At 36.4% G+C, this 10,669-nt stretch overlaps 1 long non-coding RNA gene and 1 pseudogene across 1 annotated transcript in view; both read left to right on the top strand.

Moving 5' to 3' along the window:
- The window catches only part of LOC114076035, a 2,513-nt gene extending 1,097 nt beyond the window's left edge, over positions 1-1,416 (top strand). The window contains exons 2-4 of the long non-coding RNA XR_003576315.1: positions 452-573; positions 660-713; positions 1,288-1,416. This is a non-coding gene — a long non-coding RNA (uncharacterized LOC114076035). The remainder of the gene's footprint in view (positions 1-451; positions 574-659; positions 714-1,287) is intronic.
- Positions 1,417-4,713: 3,297 nt separating this feature from the next.
- On the top strand, positions 4,714-9,305 carry LOC107015867 (annotated as a pseudogene).
- Positions 9,306-10,669: the final 1,364 nt, after the last annotated feature.

The following is a 10,669-nucleotide window of genomic DNA, read 5'->3' as shown; positions in this document are numbered from 1 at the left end:
GGGGGGGGGGGGTGCGGGGACGTGGTTCAGGATTTCATTGTCAAACTGTTATGCAACGGTGCTAGTCTCACATATTTCCTTGGACACAAAAACATCTTTATCTTCAGTGATATCATCGTGAAAGCAAGCATGCATGCTGGCTCTAGTCTAACAATATCTTTTGTTCAGTATGATACTCATAGCAACTAATTTCCATACTTTAATTAGATAGAAATTAGTCATATGATAGTTAGCATACGTACTAACACATCCAGCACACGAAATAGTCATTAAAGCCACTGTAATATTCAAATATATATATTCTAAGCCAATAAGGTGGAGTAGTTGTTTGTATCAATGGTAGGTAGTCCAGAGTGGTGCTTTTGTGTGTCAATTGTCCTGCTTGCCCTTCTTAAGAAACATAATATCAAAGCTGTTGACATGAAATTCTAATATAAACTGTTGATATTAGAAAGAAACAGACTCTTGAACTTCCAAAAGAAGCACATCTTTGGAATGTTTCAGAGGTCCCCACTATAGTTGCTAGACAAAGAGGTGCAAGGAGAAGTTTCCAGAGATTGCTTGCATCCAAAGGTGTTGAAGTGGTGGAATTTGATATTTTAGATCCTAGAGATGTTATGGGGTACTTATATGATCGTGGTTACCTCTCCGTTTTGTAGGAGTGTGGAGGGACACTGGCTCCATCTGATATTTCTTTCGGGGTCATACACAAGGTATACTCTCATTATCTTTTCTTGCTTTTTATTTTTAATCTCCTGCAGAGCTGTTATTAACTTGTCAGGAATATATGTCTTTTTCTCTTAAATTTCTAAAATTGGAAGTATACAACAGAAAGGATAACTTTGATTTTCTATTTAAACCAATTAAGAAGTTTTTGTTCTCCACAAATTACACTAGTGAATGACAGTGCTGCCTGATTCAGCGACTTTTTGCTACAGAACAATCCAAATGGAGGATAGATACTTGTTTAATTCTTCTGTTTTTACACTAAGTAAGGGCATCAGTCTGACATGTCTAGTGCACATACTCGTTTTGATTCACTCTATTACTGTCAAAATTTTCATCAATGCTCAGAGAATAGTATATCAAACTACCAGGAGTTCATGTTTCTTCCTTCCTTTGTTTACAGTATCACTCTTTATGGTGTTTTCTTCATCTTATTGACAATTCAGCTTTGTTGGAAGCTCTTCTAGTAAACTGAGTAATTAAACAAATTTTTGTCTGCTCTACTAAATGAAATTTCTGATAGTTTGCATATGAAGGGAAGATTTTGTTTTTGTATTGCAGTTATATATGTCAAACCTTACTTGCAGCTACATGCATTTGTCGCTCCCAAAATTATAGGTGGGAAAAATGCACCGTTCCAGTTGGGGAACATGGAATGGTAGAGATGACCCAGGTTCTGGAACTAATTTCTATAAGCAGGTTTGATAGGCTTCTCCTTTAATCTTTCTGATTATGTGCATAGTAGATGCATGTTTCGCTGTTACTTATCCTCAATCACCCCCCTTCATTCCAACAAAACAAATGAGGGTAAGAGAAATGCGTGTAGTGCTGTCTGGTCTTTGCTTAATCCTTAATTATGTAATGTGTGTACAAGTTACAAACTGTGCATTTTTCTCTTTTTGGCCTTCTCCAAATTTCTTCTTATTTGAGTGTTCATTGTCTTTAGTCTCGGTATCCTTTCTCATAAAACCACTGAAGCATAAAAACACCTTAGTTTTTCTTAATATTCAATTAAATTCCCTTTTGTAGATGCTAATTACACTTAGTCGTCGAATGTTGTTGAATATCATGCTAATTATGTATAAGCAACATGCTGTAATAGTTTTCCTTACTTTCTCTTCCTGAAACCCCATCGCTGGGTTGTAAGTAGCCTATTTACAATAGAAGGAATAAAAAAAGCCTTCCTGATATGACGAATAACCTCCTCGACAAGCTGTATGCAGAAGCTATTTTGTTTAGGCTGGTAACATGGAAACGACACCTCGAGGTTTGGGTGGGTAAGGGGAGGAGGGCCTCGGGGAACGGCACCTTGAGGTCCGAGGGGGGTAGAGTAAGGCCTCAGGGAACGACGCGTCGAGGTTCGGGGGGGAGGGCCTCAGGGAACGGCGCCTCGAGGTCCGGGGGGTGGGGGAGGGCCTCAAGGAACGACGCCTCGAGGACCGGGGGTGAGGGAAGGGCCTTGGGGAACGGTGCCTCGAGGTCTGGGTGGTGGGAGAAGGGCCTCAGGGAACGGCGCCTCGAGGTCTGGGGGATTCGGGGGAAGGACCTCGGGGAACGGCGNGGTCCGGGGTGGGAGAAGGGCCTAGGGGAACGACGCCTCGAGGTTCGGGGGGTTCTGGAAGGGCCTTGGGGAATGACGTCTCGAGGTCGGGGGGGTGGTGGGGACAGGGCCTCGGGGAACGACGCCTCGAGGTTCGGGGGGTTCGGGAAGGGCCTCAGGGAACGGCGCCTTGAGGTCCGGGGTGGGAGGTGGGGGAAGGGCCTCAGGGAACGGCCCCTCGAGGTTCGGGGGGTTCGGGAGGGTCGGCTGATGAAATTTATATTTAAAAACATTGGTCAAAAAGTTAACTAGTTAATTCTCAAGATGCAAAATATGATAACTAGTTTGAGACGGACCGGAGGGAGTAATTTGTTTCCTTCTTATTCTCAATTTTGAAGTACTCCCTCCGTCCGATATTATTTGTCATGATTTCTATTTTTAGAGTCAAACTATAAAAACTTTGACTAACATTTTAAGATGTATTTTTTATCATATTAATATGCAAAAAATTACGTTTTATAGTACTTTTCATATAGTTTTAGAATATCTAATTTTTTGTTTAAAATTTAAATTAATGTGATCTAATTTAACTTTAAAAATTAGTCAAATTGACTTTCGAAAAGCGCAACATGACAAACAATACCGAACGGAGGGAGTATTTTTCGATACCATTTGGTTTCTATCGCTTATGCAGTTAATTTGGATGATGACTTGTGCTAATTATTTCATTTTCGGTTTACAAGGTTTAATTATCATGTATCTACTATGTTGATTTGGAATATAAATTTGTAACTTTAGTTACATTATTAGTGCATGTCATATGAAATGTCATTTATAGAACACTCCATCCTCTAATTTCCTATCAATATCATAATCTATTAATCTTGCAGCCCACTATGGAATAGTACTAATGAGTTGTCTTAAATTGAATATTGACTTTTTTAAATATTAATTGTTGATTTTTCTAAGGAGGTTCCCTCTGAAATTCTCTTACTTGTTGAGTTGTTGTAAGGTTGTATATATGACATACATATTGGCATTTGTTACATATATTTATGGCATAATACATAATTGTGTCCTCTAATTTGGCTTTGAATTACATTTACGCCCTTCAACTTTGTGTGTGCACAAGTAGACGCTTAAACTTGTATAAAGTTGAACAAATAAACACATGTGTCTTACATGTCATCCTACATGTCATTTTTTTGTCCTACGTGTATTGTACCGTGTAGGACTCATGTGTTTATTTATTCAAAAGTTGAATAGTTAAAGTGTCTGCTTGTGCATTATGAAAGTTGGAGGTCAAAGTTAAAATTTGAAGCCAAATTTAGAGTCTAATATATATATTATCCCTATATTTATTTATTGATTTTTCATTCCATGTTCAACTGTATCTTTCATGTTCAAGCTAATATATATTATAGGGAAAAGGGTCTGATATACCCCTCAACTTTGTTATTTGGAGCTAATATACCCCTCGTTATAAAAGTGGCTCATATATGCCCTTACCGTTATATAAACGGCTCACATTTACCCCTACCGTTACAAAATAGCTCACATATACCCTTCATTTAACGGAAGTTAAAAAATTAGTTTTAAATTTATATTTATTACTTCTAATTTTTTTTAAAAAATTATTTAGGGGTATATATGATTCTTCTATCAAAGTTCAAGGTATATTTTAATTTTTTTCATATATAATTTTTTTTTGACTTCTTTTATTATAATTATTTGAATTTCTTATTCTTATTCTTATTTTTTTCTTTCATTCCTTAGTTTAAAGAATAAAAAATTAAACTATTTTTTTTGTGTGTATTGTAATTTAATTTCGTATTCGAAGAAAAAATTTGGTCATCTACAATAAGTTTTACAAGAATATTAGTGAAACATAAATAAATTTGATTATCAAAATAATAATTATAAATTAGTCATTGAAACAAAAAAAAGTCAAAAAAAATATGTTTGACGAGGATTAAATTTACTCATATGGGATTATATTTTTTAGAAAAAAATAATAAAAATTTAGATTAAATTTTTTTTTTCATTTCCGTTAGAGGAAAAAGGCATATGTGAGCCATTTATTTACAAGTAGGGGTATATATGAGCCACTTTCATAACAAGGGGTATATCAGCTCTAAATGACAAAGTTGAAGGGTATATCAGACCCTTTTCCCTAGTATATTATATAACATCGTGTAAGTAGATAGATTTAGAGTATGGTGTATGAGTTTACGGAAATTCAATAACTTTTATGCAGATTCAGTATTTCCATTAAGTAATTCGTTAACTCAAAATCAATTATTATTGTATATAAACTTGAATTCGTTATAAGAATTTATAAACTTCAAATCCTGAATTCGTCTTTACGCGCAACACTATTTGGCTTTTATTTCTGAGGCTCATATCTGAGATAATGATTAAAAATGAAAAGATCTTATTTATTCCATCACAACCTTTAACAATACGTCATCTTTTTCTTTCTGGGTTTGTACCAGATTGTTTACATGCCACCAATAAATTTTAAGAAGTAATGAAAGTGATATTTTCCTTTCCCCATTAGACAACACAATTGAAAATTAAAGTTCCCATTTTAAGAAGGCAACAATGAAAAGGAGATGATCATACCTTTACCCTCAGCTCTGTTACAAGCCTTGAAAGACCTTGTGATCTTGAGTGAGCTGAGAGTCATGTTGATAATTGGAAAATACAGGCAAGCCTATTGGTAGTAGTTTACATAGCTTAATGCAAACATGAAATCACTGATGGGAAGTGCAATGAATTATATGCAGGATGTTGGCAACTTCTGATGATTTTGATGATGATGCCATGGGTGCTGAAGATGACCGCGAGACACGAAGTTTAAACAAGCTGTCTAGGCTTCTAACTCCTCAAGTAGCAAGACCTAAGGTGTGGATCACAAATGCTTTAATTCTGTCTTCATTTTGTTGATTTTCTTGTAAAGAAATGTCTTTTATTTGTGTATATGCAACTGCATTAACATTGATTCTCACTTCTCTGAATTTGTGGAATTTGACAGTCTTTTTAACTTCTGTCTCTGTGGATGGCTCTCTTCCTTTTCCCTTATTGGTGGTCTTGTTTTCCCTTATTCCTTCTTGCTTCTCTTATAGCAATTCTGGGTATTTGAAAGAAAAGAAAAAGGAAGCCTTCTTTGACCAATTGATTTGTGACGGAGCGAGTATATCTTTGCAGGTATTTCCGAGAAGTTGCATCTTTAGATGTTGCAATTGAATGAGGTTGTAATTTATGTTATTTGAGTCGTAATCAACCACATTTTGACTGGATGCTATTGTTAAGTTTTTAGCTCCAGTGTGCTTATTATCAGAGTGACTACAACTGTATTTCTATTGTTAGATGTCACTGTTTTCTAATTTGTGGCAATTAGGATTATTTTGAAGCCTTCATGTTGGCTGCCACATAGTCTTTAGCTGCTCTTCATTTTCGGTTCCAATTTTTTTTTTTTTTTGATAAAGTAAGGTATCACTAATAATAACAAGGCCTACTTGGCTGTATACACGACATATAAAAAAACGTAGAAATCTACAAATATGGTTCTCTTCGACAGACACCCAATCCTCTATACAAACATGAAATGGGTGCACCAAAAGACAATGCATGAGGGATAGGAGACTACTTCTCAATTTAGTAAAGCTCATCCGCACCCCTTCAAAAGCTCTCCTATTTTCACTCTTTCCAAATGCTTAGAGCTAGAGGAGTAACATTCCACGCCTTGTGCCTTTTTTCTCCTAGCTCCTCTCCTCCAGCTTACATCAATTCCTTCACGGATCTTGGCATCCCATAACCTTCTGGCTAATTTACAATGTAACAGAATAAGATCCATGTCCTCACCAGTATCCTTACATAAGAAACACCAGCTCATGTAGAGAACCTTTCGCTTTTTAAGGTTCTTTTCCGTCAAAATCACCCCTCTCAAATATCTGTATTATGAGATTAAAGAAATACAATGTGGTTGAATAATTATGCGAGCAGTTACTACTGACAGTATTAAGGTACTGCAAAATTTGTTTTGTTACACACACTTCTTCTCTTTTCCTGTTTCCTCGGTATTGTATTCATATATGTGTTTACATATATTCGCTTTTTTGCTTTAAATGGATACTAGGGGCCATTAAAGGGGGAAGCACTCCTTACTAGGAATTTCTCTGTTCCCAGAGCTCGAACTTGACGACTGCATGTCTGTATTTTGCTTCTGTTAAAGTGGACTTGTGTTAGTTATTTTTCTTGCATGGAATCTTTTTCTGCCTTCAAAATCCGTCTAGTATGTGTCTTGTGATTCGAATTGAATTATATCTTGTAAAGTCCCACAAAATTTCAATGTGTCACATATGTATTAGATAAGTCTAACACTTTTAGCTTATTTAGTTGCATCACAATGTATGATATAATGGACTGATGTTCTAAGCTTTACCCCTTAAGTGTATTTACTTATGACATGTGTTTGTTTGAATCTAGTGGTGTTATCAAATTTTTGAGTCTCATTGATTATGATAAAACATGAGTTCATAAGTATGGGGTAAGTATCATTACATGAGCAGAAAAGGTTTTAGGTTTGTCTGTGGAGAGAACTAGTATGATAAAGGAAATTTTTTGCAAGTGCTTGTTGTTAAGCTTGAGAGTTTTATGGGTAGGTTCCTTGATGGGAAAACATTTGAAGGAAGTGGTTTAAGGTCCCTTTATTTACCTTGTTTTTCTTGACATAAACGGGTTCAAGAAAATGAGATAAGCTTGAGGGTTTTGTAGTTAACGGATATTGCTAGATAGTAATGAAGTGTGATGCTCAGGCATACAGAACTGTGGAGGATCCCGTTTACACAAACAGTGTAAAATATCTCCTGGTGGACAGAGAAGATGCATCCATTTTCACATTTATGATGAATCTCTAGGTGCATCTGGTTAGACAGACACACCGGAAGCGTTGCACTCACCAATATGAGTTGGAAATACAGAGCTTAATTGCCTTTCGCAACGTACTGATAATAGCCTTTAGTTACTGAGGCGGACTGAATGATTGAAAACTAGTTGAACCCTCCCAACTAAATAAACTGTGTTTCTTGTCTAATGCGGGTTGTGCTCAAATGGTAGGTTGATTTGGCTGGCATGTGTCTTGTATCCTTCCACTACAAGTTCCTTTAAGCTGTTATGTTTCTTATGTTAAGATTAATGGTTTTATAGTTAACTGCTATTGTTAAGTTTAGCCAATAATGTATCTCTAACTATAATTTAATCAAAGATATTTTTAGTATATAGTTGAATGATCTTAATAAGCCTACCTTAGCAAATGACATAGCATGCCAAGCTAAGCAGGGACATCCACGAACCGAAAACTTATACATGATTAAGTCACACCACCTGGATAGTGGCAATTGGAAAACTTCATTAAAAAAGAGGTGTTTCCTTCTTGATGTTTGGCTAATGCTCATGCTAAGCATTTTAAGCTTCTGTCTAGATTGACAAACTAATGAACACTTAGAGAGTTTGAGATGAAACGGATTATTCAAATGTTATCATTAGTAGTTAAATCATGCTAGATAATTGCTCAGTCACCTCTCAATTGTGAAAAAAGACGTCGACCAGTTGAATATGTCTTTTATCTAATTTACTAACTTGAAGATGCAAAAAAAATTCATGTGCACCTCTTCCTTCATTTGGGAATTTTGTTCTTCAAAATTGAGTATATTTCAGCCGATGTGCCTTTTGCTCAATATAACTCCCCCAGTCAAAATGAGTAACTCTAGTTAGTATCGCCGATTTGCGTAAGATTAGTCTGACAGACGTTTCAGTTAGGATGTTCAGGTAGCATTGCAAGTCATTCCTAGCATTTGCTCAGGTAGCTTTGCTGATACTGGCCCACGTAGGTTCATGGAGGAACTTATAAGGATTGAGGATTGATGATCTGTCCCCACATCTTTGCTCACTCGTGATGTTTCCGAAGCCAGTGCTTTCTATGGGGTAACTGCTAGTTATTTGCATGTCTTATTTGCCCTGTGCATTTTCAAAGGCAGAGCTTGTCTGACATTTAGTTTTATAGGTATTTGATGGTCATGGAGGACCAGAAGCTGCAGGTCATGTGAGAAAAAATTGTACTCAGATTATTATTTTCAGACACCAATTTTCCCGAGATTTCAGAAGTCGATGATGCAATTCTAGGATGGGTGGAGAGTTCTCTTAGGAAGGGTTTTCTCCTGGCTGACCTCGCTTTAGCCGAGGACTGCATTGTTAGCAGTTCTTCCGGAACCACTGCACTGACAGCTCTTGTGTTGGGAAAGTAAGATCGTGATTTATTGTGATGCACCTATAAACAAGTAACGACTTCTCTGTCATGTAGAAAAATGGTTATGGTGTACTCACACGCACAGCTAATGGTATTAAATTGTCCAACTAACCAAGTACATGTCATAAGTTACTTAAGCCTAACCTAAGGATGCTGCTTGATATATGAGAGAGAGAAAATGGTCCGTGTATATGAATTTGCTAAACTTTGTTTCACAAAGTTTTGTACCATAAATATTGATTTTACAACGAAGTTGCTGAGGGGGGTGAGCATTACTTAAGATTTGTGCATATATTTGTATTCTTGTTATCTAAATGATACTCTGTTGTGTTTTAGGCTATTAATGGTGGCAAATGAAGGAGACTGCCAAGCAGTAGTTTGCGGTAACGGAGAGGCAATTGACATGTCTAAAGACCAGACTAAATTATCCATCAGAGAGGAGGCGTGTTGGAGAGTTAGGTGGATTTATTGATGATGGCTATCTGGATGGCATACTATCAGTGACCAGGGCCTTGGAGGACTGGGACATGAAGGTGCCTGGTGGCCCTGCCTCTCCTCTGATTGCAGAGCTAGAATTTCTATAGATAGTTCTGATGGAGGATGATGAATTCCTCATTATTGTTTTGCTAATTTTGCCAATTTTCGTGTGGTATAATCTATGAATTTTTTGTGATTTTAGATTTTTTTTTAGAAATTTTTCATAAATGTCCATTTAACCTTATCAATGAATCCAGTTGGTTCCCGCCGTCAAAACGGGCTCATTTTTAAGTTCAAATAAGTTCCAAACAAGGTAAACCTTCATTTCACTAATTTTCATGTGCTATTGTACCTAATATTTGGTGATCCGAAATTCCAATTTTTTTTGCCAAAATTTTTCATTGACGTCTGTCCTGACTCTAGTAATGAAGTTAGTTTGTCTAAACGGGTACACGGTCCCATTTTTAAGTTCAAACGAGCTCCAAAGCAGGTAAACCTTTATTTTGTCGATTTTCGTGTGCTATATTTTTTGTGATCCGATATTTCAAAAAAAGTTTGCCGAATTTTTTTATAGACGTTTGTTAAGACCTTAGTAATGGAGAAAGTTTGTATCAACTGACAAACAAGCTCATTTTCAAGTTCAAACGAGCCCTAAGAAGGTAAACCCCGATTTTGTTGATTTCATTTGTTATGGTCCATGATTTTTGGTGGTCCGAAATTTCAGTTTTTGTAGCCAAAAATTTTCATGGAGCCACTTGGTCTCGACAGATAAACAATCCATTTTCATATTTAAACGACCCTCAAAGCAGGTGAATTCCCCATTTTACCAATTTTCTTGTGCTAGTTTATGATTCTTTAGTGATTTGGAATTCTAGATTCTTTTGGACGAAATTTTTCGTGGACGTCCGTTATAACCTTAGCAATGAATCCAGTTGGTCCCACGAGCAAGCAATCCCATATTCAAGTTTAAACGAGCCCCAAAGCAGGTAAACCCCATTTTGCAAGTTTTGTGTGCCATTTTTAAGTTCAAATGAGCTCTAAAGTAAGTAAACCCCCGTTTCACTAATTTTCGTGTGTTATAGTCCATGAATTTTTGGTGATTCGAAATTTTGTTTTTTCTAGCCGAAATTTATCATGGACGTTCGTTAAAACCTTAGTAATGGAGACAGTTGGTCCCAATGGGCAAACAAACCCATTTTTAAGTTCAAACGAGTCTCAAAGAAGGTAAACCCCCAATTACTAATTTTTATTTGTTGTAGTCCATGAATTTTTTGTGATCCGTAATTTCAAATTCTTTGAAGAAATTTTTTCATAGACGTTTGTTAAGATCGAAGTTATGGAGCCATTTGGTCCTAACAGACAAACAAGCATTTTCAAGTTCAAACGAGTCCCAAAGTATGGTAAACCCTCATTTTGCTGATTTTCGTCCATGAATTTTTGGTGATCCGAAATTTCATATTCTTTTGGCCAAAATTTTCATGGATGTTTGTTAAGACCTTATCAATAGAAATAGTTGGTTCCTACGGTAATATGTGTCCATTATCAAATTCAAACAAGTCCCAAAGCAGGTAAGCCCTCATTTTGTCTATTTTCATGTGTTGTAGTCCATGGATATT

Source organism: Solanum pennellii, chromosome 1 (assembly GCF_001406875.1).
Source record: "Solanum pennellii chromosome 1, SPENNV200".
Classification (NCBI taxonomy): Eukaryota; Viridiplantae; Streptophyta; class Magnoliopsida; order Solanales; family Solanaceae; genus Solanum; species Solanum pennellii.
This window is presented reverse-complemented; position numbering and strand designations above follow the sequence as displayed.